Genomic DNA, 11,266 nt, shown 5'->3' with positions numbered 1-11,266 from the left:
GTTATAGCAACACAAAATGAACTAAGACAGTAAGTTTATAGAGAATCCTCACCCTCGATATCTGATCACCCTGGCCTGCCTTTAGCAAGAATCCCATTAGGTTAATTTAGCAAGAATTATCCTACCCTCTTAGTGATTTCCCATTCATTCATGCCTCTGCCTTGCTTCTTGGCCAAAATCCCCACTTTTGTTTTTGTCGTATTTGGAGTTGTGCCCAATCTCCCTCCCCTACTGCAAAACCCCATTACAGTAGTCTTTTGAATAAAGTGTTCCTTATCAGGATCAAAATAATTCATTTCATTTACCACTGTCAGGTAGCCACCCAACAGGTTAATTTGCCACTGGAAAGATACAGACAATTTATCAAGACAGGAATTGCAATATAGAAAGAGTTTAATTCACACAGAGCTGGTTGAATGGGAGACCAGAGTTTTATTATTACTCAAATCAGTCTCCCTGACAATTCAGAGACTGGGGATTTTAAAGGATAATGTGGTGGGTAGGGAGCCAGGGAGTGGGGAGTGCTGATTGTTTGGGTGGGAGACAAACTCATAGGAAGTCGAGGCTGTCCTCTTGTGCTGAGTCAGTTTTTGAGTAGAGGCCACAAGACCAGAGGAGTCGGTTTACTGGTCTGGGTGGCGCCATCTGCTGCATCAAAATGCAGGGTCTGAAAAGTATCTAGAGCCCTGATCTTAGGTTTTACAATAGTGCTGTTATCCCTGGTAGCAATTAGGGAGGATTGGAATGTTGTGGCCTCTGGCTGCGTAATTCCTAAACCCTAATTTCTAATCTTGTGGCTAATTTGTTTGTCCTACAAAGGCAGTCTGGTCCCCAGGCAAGAAGAGGGTTTGTTTCAGAAAAGGGCCATTATCATCTTTGTTTCAGAGTTAAACTATAAACTAAGTTCATGCCCAGGAATGAACAAGGACAGCTTGGCAATTAGAGGCAAGATGGAGTCAGTCAGGTCAGATCTCTGTGACTGTCATAATATTCTCACCGTTACAATTTTCGCAAAGGCGGTTTCAAGGTTCTCTCATAGCATCTTACCTTCATCTCTTCTTTCCACTTGTTACGCTGTATTGTAATTTCCTGTCCACGCATCTTGTCAGCAGCAGCAAATCCATACCTCAGAAGATAGAATTTGACCAAGGGGCACAAGGCAGAGGGAGAAACCGAGGCAAGTTTTAGAGCAGGAATGAAAGCATATTAAAAAATTTTAGAGCGGGAACAAAAGGAAGTGAAATACACGTGGAAGAGGGCCAAGCGAGCGACTTGAGAGAGTCAAGTCCATGGTTTGACCTCTGACGTGGGGTTTTATATACTGGAATGCTTCTGGGGTCTTGTGTCTCTTCTCTGATTCTTCCCCGGGGGTGGGCTGTCCGCATACACAGTGGCCTGCCAGCACTTGGGAGGGGCCGCATGCTCAGTGTGGTTACTGAAGTGGTGCACTTCCTCACTTGGGGCGTTCTTCCTTACTAGTCCAGTGTTGCTAGAGGAAGGTCATATACCTGTTAAACTCCACCCTTTTGCCTCTTAGTGCACATACTTGAGCCCACTCACCCAATTTTTGAGATCTTATCAGGGGAAGCTGCTGATCACCAGTTTCAGGTGTTTTCTATGTATTGCAAGACTGCTGTTCCCTGCCACCAGCTGCAACTAATGACTACATTAGCGAAACAGTGTTAACAACTGCCATCACCTGGTGGTGATGGTTGAGGGGCTGGGCACTCTCCTGCCCTGCTCACATCTGCCTAACTGCCTGCTCTAACAATCTGACTTCCTTCTCTCCCTTAACTTCCTGAAGGAAGGCCTGTTTCTTGTTTAAAGTAACATTGCTTGAGCATAGCAGAGTGTCTAGTGTATAGTAGGAACTCACTATAATTTTGTCAATAATAAAATTATTTTACTTCCTTAGGTTTCAGTTTCCTCACCCATAAAGTGTAAGGGGTAAAGAGAATCGAAATGCCAATTGGTTTGTGTTGTATGCTGACTTTGATCCATTGGTTCTGACTGTCCATAGCTCTATACCGAGAAGGGTTATGTGACTGTGACTGCAGTTATAGGGAAGGAGTGTCACGATTAATTAGCTGTAACTGCTATGGTCAGGAAATAAGAAGTGACAGCCAACTGCCAAATATCTGTCAATCTAGAGGAAGATGATTTATCTGGCTCCTGTGAACATCAATCTTGCTCAATCCAGCCATGTCTGCATTATATATTGTGCCAATGAAGAGAAAAACCAAATATGAAACTGACTAGCTGCCAAAGTTAATGTCACTTGCTGTGGGAGAGACTAGGTGCTTGCCAATCCATTTTCTTTTCACCAATCCATTTTCAGCACACAGCTGCATTATGTTTTTCCAGCCCCTTTGCATTAAGTTTGGGCCACAGTTACCCACAGTGTAATGTAAGCTACAATGATGATGTAACAGCTCAGTGGGTTCCTCTTGCCCGCTGCCCAGATGGAGCTGATTTATCAAGGCAGGGAAATTGCAACGGACAAAGAGTTTAATTCATGCAGAGCTGGCTGAACAGGAGACCAAGGTTTTATTATTATTCAAATCAGTCTCCTCCAATGTTTGGAGGTTAGGGGCTTTTCTTTTTCTTTTTTTGAGACAGAGTTTTGCTCAGTCGCTCAGGCTGGAGTGCAGTGGCGCGATCTCGTCTCACTGCATCTTCCGCCTCCAAGGTTCAAGTATTCTCCCGCCTCAGCCTCCTGAGTAGCTGGGATTACAGGCACCCGCCGTCATGCCTGGCTAATTTTTGTATTTTTAATAGAGACAGGGTTTCACCATGTTGGCCAGGCTGGTCTTCAACTCCTTACCTCAGGTGATCCACCCGCCTCGGCCTCCTAAAGTGCTGGGATTTCACCGGCGTGAGGCACCACTCTCTGCCAGGTTAGAGGTTTTTCAAAGGTGGTTTGGGGAAAAGGGTGGGGGTGGCTAGACAACTGGGGCTTGCTGCTGATTGATCAGGGATCTAATCATTGGGGTGTGGAAAATTGTCCTCCTGTGTGCTGAGTTGCTTCTGGGTGGGGCCACAGGAGTGGTTGGCAGATCCAGATGGAGCCATCGATGTCAGACGTATAAAAAACCAGAAAAGACATTTGTTCTTTTCCTTTTTTTGAAAGGGAGTCCCACACCCAGGTTGGGGTGCAATGGTGTGGTCTCAGCTCACTGCAACCTCTGCCTCCCACGACAGCTATTTTTAGTAGAAATGGGGTTTCACCATGTTGGTCAGGCTGAGTCTCAAACTCTTGACCTCATGATCCTCCTTGCCTCGGCCTCCCAAAGTGCTGGGATTACAAGAGTGAGCCACTGGACCTGGCCCGGAAAAGACAACTTAAAAGGCCAATCTTAGGTTCTACAATAGTGATGTTATTTGTAGGAGTAATTGGGGAAGTTGCATATCTTTTCACCTCTGGAATAATAGCAGCAATCATTTATGTTTACACCTTAGCAGAATTCAAGCTCCTGTATCCTCCTAGCCTGGTAGTCTCTCATTAACTTTACAAAGGCAGTTGAGTTTTGGGGAAGGGCTATTATCATTTAAACTATAAGTGAAATGTCTCCCAAAGTCAGGTTGGCTTAAATCCAGGAATAATTAAGGGCAGCTTGAAGGCTAAAGGCAAGAGGGGACTTGGCTAAATGAGAGCCCCCCCACTGCTATAATTCTCTCACTGGTGTAATTTTTATTCAGGTGGTTTCAATGTTGAGTCACATCTGGTTAAGTGCAGAAGAGCCTTCTTTATGATCCCTCTTTTCTCCCTTATTGGCTGGTTCCATATAGAGAATCTGCTGGAAGAATACAAGCACCTGAGCGATGGCATCCCACTTGGACTTGGATGAAATGAGAAGCGTGGGAGCCATAGGTTCTTGGCCCTCTAAAGGTTTGGTAAAAATCACTGATATGAGGTGGATTGGTTAATAGGAGAAGAGGCATACAAATTTATTTAATGTATATACACAGGAGCCTTCAGAATGAAGACCCAAGTTTGCAATGAGTTACAGAAACATAGATACCATTTTGAGATTACAGAAATAATAAGGGCTTAGGTTCTGATAAAAAAAGTTTATAGGAGGGGGAGTAGAGGCTTGGCTAGCAAAGGTGGCCTTGCTATGCAAATGAAGCCTCCTTCAGAGAGAGGTTAAAGTTTCATTTTAGACTTCAAAGGTGTCAGACTCTCAATCTCTTCTGGATCTGGGGATCCAGATCCAGATAGAAAGGGGAGGATGGGCTTCATTCTTGGAGACTCCATACAGATTCAAAATTTCCCCACTTAAGACAGCTTTTAAAGGCCACTTCTGTCAGGATGGCCAAGCCACAGCCATTTCAAAATATGTCATAGAAATATAATTGGGCAGCCAGGCGTGGTGACTCACACCTGTAATCCCAGTACTTTGGGAGGCCGAGGCAGGTGGATCACCTGAGGTCAGGAGTTCTAGACCAGCCTGACCAATATGGTGAAACCCCATCTCTACTAAAAATACAAAAATTAGCTGGGCATGGTGGCAGGTACCTGTAATCCCAGCTATTTGGGAGGGCCGAGGCAGCAGAATCACTTGAATCCAGGAAGGGGAGGTTGCAGTGAGCCGAGATCACGCCATCGCACTCCAGCCTGGGGGACAAGGGTGAGACTTTGTCTCAAAAGAAAATAAAGAAATATAATTGGGCATAAAATATTTTTTCTTATATATACATATTTTCGTAGAGACAGGGGTCTCACTATGTTGCCCAGTCTGGTCTTGAACTCCTGTGCCCAGGTGATCCTTCTGCCTCAGCCTCCCAAAGTACTGGGATTACAGGCAGGAGCCATCATGTCCGGATGGGGTAAAATATTTTAATTTCCTTCAGAGGTACTTTTATCTCTCAAGTCACTGAGATTTTGGCAGTTGAGGAGGGTTGTTATCCTAACATATCTACCTGCCTTATTTTCTTCTTATTTTTAGGTGTGGAAGCATTGGGGAGGAATATGCCAAATGTTAATGGCATTTGTGGAAGTCAATAAAAATTATGTTTGATAATTCAAGTGCTTCAGCTAACATAAAGTAATGACTTTAGAACTGGAGAAACTTTAGGCCGGGCACGGTGGCTCATGCCTGTAGTCCCAGCACTTTGGGAGGCCGAGGTAGGCAGATCACCTGAGGTCAGGAGTTTGAGACCAGCCTGGCCAACGTGGTGAAACCCTGTCTCTACTAAAAGTATAAACATTAGCTAGGCGTGGTGGCGGGTGCCTGTAATCCCAGCTACTCAGGAGGCTTAGGCAGCAGAATCGCTTGAACCTGGGAGGTGGAGGTTGCAGTGAGCCGAGATCATGCCACTGCACTCCAGCCTGGGTGACAAGGGCAAGACTCCATCTCAAAAAATAAAATTATATCTATATATATACACATACACATACATACATACATATACACATACACGAACTGGAAAAATTTTTAAAGCCTGTGTTGTTCTGTCTGCGTTTACTATTGTTCTTTCTACCCTTATTTCTTTTTCCATATAAGGTGACCCACCACAGGGGCATGACAAAAACCTCACTTGGAGTATTCCCTACCCCTTTCCCTGGATATCAGTTACCCCACAGTCCCTGCAGATGAAAAAAGTTTATGAATCTTTAAGCCCAAGAAGGTAATGATTTTTCCGTTCAAACTTCCTGCCTTCTGCAATTTGGCTGCAAAAGATTTCAAGCTCATGACAGAAACAGAAAACATAGGTTTAAAATATTCACACCTTTCTGTCTGCAGCAACCATGAATATGCATATCCAGCCAGACAGCTGCTGTCTTCTGGTTCTGCAAGGCAGAGCCTGGGCAATACGAAGGGGAAGTGGGAGAAGTTGACCTTCCCTGGCTCAGCCCTACAACCTTGGGCATCTTACCTTCTAAGCCCCCAGCTGTTGAGCCCTCATTCTTCCCCCTCTAGTTATGGTTGGAGAGCTGCTTGATTTTCATGCAGTAAAATGTTTTCTCCCTGGGGTCCCATCAAAACTTCCCCATCCCAAAGCTCAGTTCCTTCACCTGGCTCCCTTTTCAATGCACCAGTCTGACCAATTTTGGGGAATTGATGGCTTACTGGTTCCCTAGTAAGGGAAGTGGCTTTCCTTTGCTGTCCATGTGATAAATGAACATCTCTATAGTAGCTTATGGGGGACAATGTTGCTTGAACTGGAGGTTTCACACTGGGCACTTTAGGCCAGTAAGGACAAAAGAAATGCTCTGTAGCAGACCAGTGGGGGAGAACCTTGGAAGTGCATGTTCTTCTTGCCCTCCTCAAATCATCCTTTGAAGGTAGCAGTGTGATCTGCCAGTGCCCAGGGCCGGTCCAATGTGTCTGCTGACCAAAGCCACAGAGACAGTGGGAGTTTCATGTAATGGGAGGCAGGATTTAACTGTTGTGTGCCAGGGTGCATGTGGGAGGGCCCTCTGAGCCAAGGTCAATGGGATGGTAAAAACAGGGCAGCAAAAGGACACTGAAACCTGCTGGAGATAGTTTTAGAATGCAACCAAGGGCAAATAAGAGCATGAGGCAATCTAAAGTTTGTTTTTTCATCATTTCCTTTTCTTTTGTTTTGTATTTATTTTTGTGGGTGTCATAGAGTAGGCCTGAGGGCTTGAATTCACCCATGACTTTGAGAAACTGCTTTTGAGAAACCACACCACTACTGCTTTTGAAGTATCATATTTATTGATCCCTTACCATGTCCCAGTGGCTCATTTATTGCTTCTTGCAACTCTGCACCGTGTAAGTATCACGATCCCACGTTCATAGATAAGGAAACTGGGGTTAAAAAATAACTTTGTGAGAGGATGCAAAGCTAGTAAAGTGGCAGAGACTAGAGCTTTGTTCTCAACCACCACACCTTATTGTTACAAGGACCGCAGAGACTTAACGGGGGCAGAGAGCTTTGTAGGGCTTGGACTACCTGTTATGAGCCCCACCTTTTTCAGGAAAGGTTAGAGAAAGGCCAAGAGGGTGGGGAAGCCAGTGCAGAGCTGTTCTGTCAGGAGCTGGTCCTGCCGGCGAGGATCTCACCAGCATCTTGAGCTGGTCACATTCTCTCAGGGCAAGGCTTTGCAACCAGTATCCTTCGGCCACTTTGACAAAGCAGGCTATCAGTTCACATAATATAAAGCCTCCTCAGCGCCAGAGAATGAGGAATATCAAGGTGAAAGTTATGGGAAAGGGGTCCAGATCCGGACCCAAAGAGAAGGTTCTTGAACCTGGTACAAGAAGGAATTTGGGGCAAGTCCATAGAGTAAAGCAAAAGCAAGTTTATTAAGAAAGTAAGGGCCGGGCGCGGTGGCTCACGCCTGTAATACCAGCACTTTGGGAGGCCAAGGTGGGCGGATCATGAGGTAAGGGGTTCAAGACCTGCCTGACCAATGTGGTGAAGCCCTGTCTCTACTAAAAAAACACAAAAATTAGCTGGGTGAGGTGGCGGGTGCCTGTAGTCCCAGCTACTCAGGAGGCTGAGGCAGGAAAATCTCTTGATCCTGGGAGCCAGAGGTTGCAGTGAGCTGAGATTGTGCCACTGCACTCCAGCCTGGGCAACAGAGTGAGAGTCCGTCTCAAAAAAAAAAAGAAAAAGAAAAGAAAGGAAAGTAAAGGAATGAAAGAATGGCTACTCTGTAGGCAGAGCAGCCACAAGGGCTGCTGGTTGCCCATTTTTATGTTCATTTCTTGATTATATGCCAAATAAGGGGTGGATTATTTATGAATTTTCCTGGAAAAGGGTGGGCAATTCCTGGAACTGAGGGTTCCTCCCCTTTTTTGACCATATAGGGTAACTTCTTGATGTTGCCATGGCTTCTGTAAACTGTCATGGTGCTGGTGGGAGTCCTTTAGCATGCTAATGCATTATAATTAGTGTATAATGAGCAGTGAGGACGACCAGAGGTCACTTTCATTGCCATCTTGGTTTTGGTGGGTTTTGGCTGGCTTCTTTACCACGTTTTATTGTTTTGTCAGCAAGGTCTTTGTAATCGGTATCTTGTGCTGACCTATCTTACCCTGTGACTTAGAATGCCTGACCTCCTGGGAAGGTGGCCCAGTAGGTCTTAGCCTTATTTTACCCAGCCCCTGTTCAAGATGGAGTCACTCTGGTTCGAATGCCTCTGACAAAAGCCCTGGAGAGTCTGGGGTTGTCACACACCTTGTCAGTCAAACAGAGGCTCCCAATGGATGGAAGAGTCCCAAGCCATTGAATGGCTCCAGAGGATGCTGACATGGTGTCCTTCAGAGAGCTGGGGCAATGACAAAAGACATGTACAACTGTATACTTGCAAGTAGAAAATCCATTGTGACAACAGGCTACATTTGAGTTACCAAATGCACTTGGCCACCTGGCTGGAATTTGACCTCCATGGCACGTCCGGAGAAGTCAGCTGTGGCTCCAGCCTGGGCTGCCAGTGAGAGAAAAGTGGTTCAGCGATCAAATCTTTCAAAATCAATTTAGCTCAGACTCCAAAGTCCTGGCTGGAATTGACAGCAACTTCCTCCCTGGTTTCCTTAACCATCAGATAAAAGTGCTGAGCCGTTTTAAACCTTTTTGAAGCCGAGACTCACCTTCAAGTGAAATTTTAAGGGGCGCCAGCAAAGAGATTTGACTTAATTCCAGACCTTTCCTTCCCGCTAGTCTGAATAATTAGCAGAGTTATCCCAACCTTCTGTACCTGGAATTTATGTATAGGACTCTGAAATGGGAAATATTAAAGTGGCCTGTGCCTAGTAGTGGAATAAACAGATTTCTACCCACCTTCTCTGTTCTACGAAATGGGGATGATGATAATGAACTCTGCTGGGTGGGTGCAGGCCAATTAGTCCAAATTTGTAAAGCTGAGTCTTATTACAGCTTTACCGCTTGTGGAGAATGGGCAGCACCTTCCTGTGACTTTGCATGTGAAACTAATTGCCCTGGAAATGTCAGGAATTTGATCTTCCATCAAATCCTCCAGCTCTCAGATCCCTTGACAATCTTGGGCTATTTGCATCTCAAGGTTAAAGGAGGCTGTGCTTTCTGGATGCTAATCAGTTGTGAAAACTTTTGATCTCCTCTTGAAAACTAAAACCTTTTGCAGTCGCCCTATTCCAAGCGTGGTGAGAGCTGAGCAGTGGAGGTGCAGACAGGCTGGCTTTATTGGAATGAGCAATGTGTTTAGCAATTGTGAGTTTTAATTCTATTTTCCTCAGGGCTCTGTGGGATCCTGGAAAATCACTTAATATTTCTGAGTTTCTTTCCCCCCAAAACGTGATTTGAATTTTGTCATATCTCCCTGGGGTTGTGGAAATTACCGTTATAAAACTCCAATTCATAATAGCTTGTAGATTTAAAAGACAGAAACTTACAAAACATGTATTCGGGGGATGGAGTGGGGGAATATATGTGCCTACATATATACATGTGTACTGTTTTCCTACTGTGATATTTTAGTGATAATAAGTTCTTTGTAGTGATAAAGTCATCCTTCTAAGTCAGGCTATAAGTCAGGCTAAGTCAAATGCTAGCACTATTAGCATTTTGGACCAGATAATTCTTTGCTGTGAGGGGCCTGCCCTGTGCATTGGAGAATGTTTAGCGGCATTCTTGGCCTCTACCTCCTAGATACCAGCAGCACTCCCAAGTTGTGACAATAAATAATGTCTTCAGAAATTGGCACATGTCCCCTGGGTTAGGGTTGCCAGATTTAGCAAATAAAAATTCAAGATGCCTACTTAAATTTGAATTTTAGAGATATAATGAGTAATTTTTTTTTTTAATTTTGAGACAGAGTCTCACTCTATCTCCCATGCTGGAGTGCAGTGACGTGATCTCCGCTCACTGCAACCTCCGCCTCCTGGGCTCAAGCGATTCTCCTTCCTCAGCCTCCCTAGTAGCTGGTATTACAGATGTGCACTACCACACCTGGCTAATTTTTGTGTTTTTAGTAGAGACGGGGTTTCAACAGGTTGGCCAGGCTGGTCTCAAACTCCTGACCTCAAGTTATCTGTCTACCTCGGCCTCCTGAAGTGCTGGGATTACAGGCATGAGCCACTGCGCCCAGCCTGAATAATCTTTAGTATGTGTGAATGTAACTGGGTATACTACCTATAATTTGGCAAACTACTTGGGGGTGCAAAATCTCCTCACAGTTAAGAGCCACTCTTTTTTTTGAGACGGAGTCTTGCTCTGTTGCCCAGGCTGGAGTGCAGTGGTGCAATCTCAGCTCACTGCAAGCTCCGCCTCCTGGGTTCACACCATTCGCCTGCCTCAGCCTCTCGAGTAGCTGGGACTACAGGTGCCTGCCACCATGCCTGGCTAATTTTTTGTATTTTTAGTAGAGATAGGGTTTCACCGTGTTAGCTAGGATGGTCTTGATCTCCTGACCTCGTGATCCATCCGCCTCGGCCTCCCAAAGTGCTGGGATTACAGGCGTGAGCCATCTCTCTCGGCCAAGAGCCACTCTTCTATATATCTATATCTATATCTATATCTATATCTATATCTATATCTATATCTATGTATCTGTGTGTGTATATATATTTTTTTAATTTTAATTTTTTGTAGAGATGGGGTTTCACCATTTTGGCCAAGTTGTTTTGAACTCCTGACCTCAAGTGATCTGCCTGCCTCAGTCTCCCAAAGTGCTGGAATTACAGGCATGAGCCACTGCCTGGCCAGAGCCACTCTTCTAAATAAAGTTTAGCATTTATCAGTGAACTCACATCAGCATTCACCGCATCCTTCCCTTATTTCTGCCGCACTTTTATTTCTTTCCTACCTTTCTCCCCTGTTTCAGCCTTCAAGATAGAAGATAAATAAATTCCATGTGGGCCTCACCACAAATTGCTGTGAGCCTTAGGCATGAGGGGAGGTAGAAGTACATGTTACATATCTATAATACTGTGATTAAATGGGAATCAGTTGCAAAATAAAAACAACTAAGGCGATTGTTTTAGTGCATTTTTTGTTGCTACAGCAGAATACCACTGACTGCATAATTTATAAAGAAATTTCACAGGCCGGGCGCGGTGGCTCAAGCCTGTAATCCCAGCACTTTGGGAGGCCGAGACGGGCGGATCATGAGGTCAGGAGATCGAGACCATCCTGGCTAACACGGTGAAACCCCGTCTCTACTAAAAACTACAAAAAACTAGCCGGGCGAGGTGGCGGCGCCTGTAGTCCCAGCTACCCGGGAGGCTGAGGCAGGAGAATGGCGTGAACCCGGGAGGCGGAGCTTGCAGTGAGCTGAGATCCGGCCACAGCACTCCAGCCTGGGTGACAGAGC

The sequence above is a fragment of the Rhinopithecus bieti genome, unplaced genomic scaffold (assembly GCF_001698545.2).
Source record: "Rhinopithecus bieti isolate Rb0 unplaced genomic scaffold, ASM169854v2 scaffold_2915, whole genome shotgun sequence".
Lineage (NCBI taxonomy): Eukaryota > Metazoa > Chordata > Mammalia > Primates > Cercopithecidae > Rhinopithecus > Rhinopithecus bieti.
The sequence above is the reverse complement of the archived record's forward strand: the minus strand, read 5'-3'. Positions refer to the sequence as shown.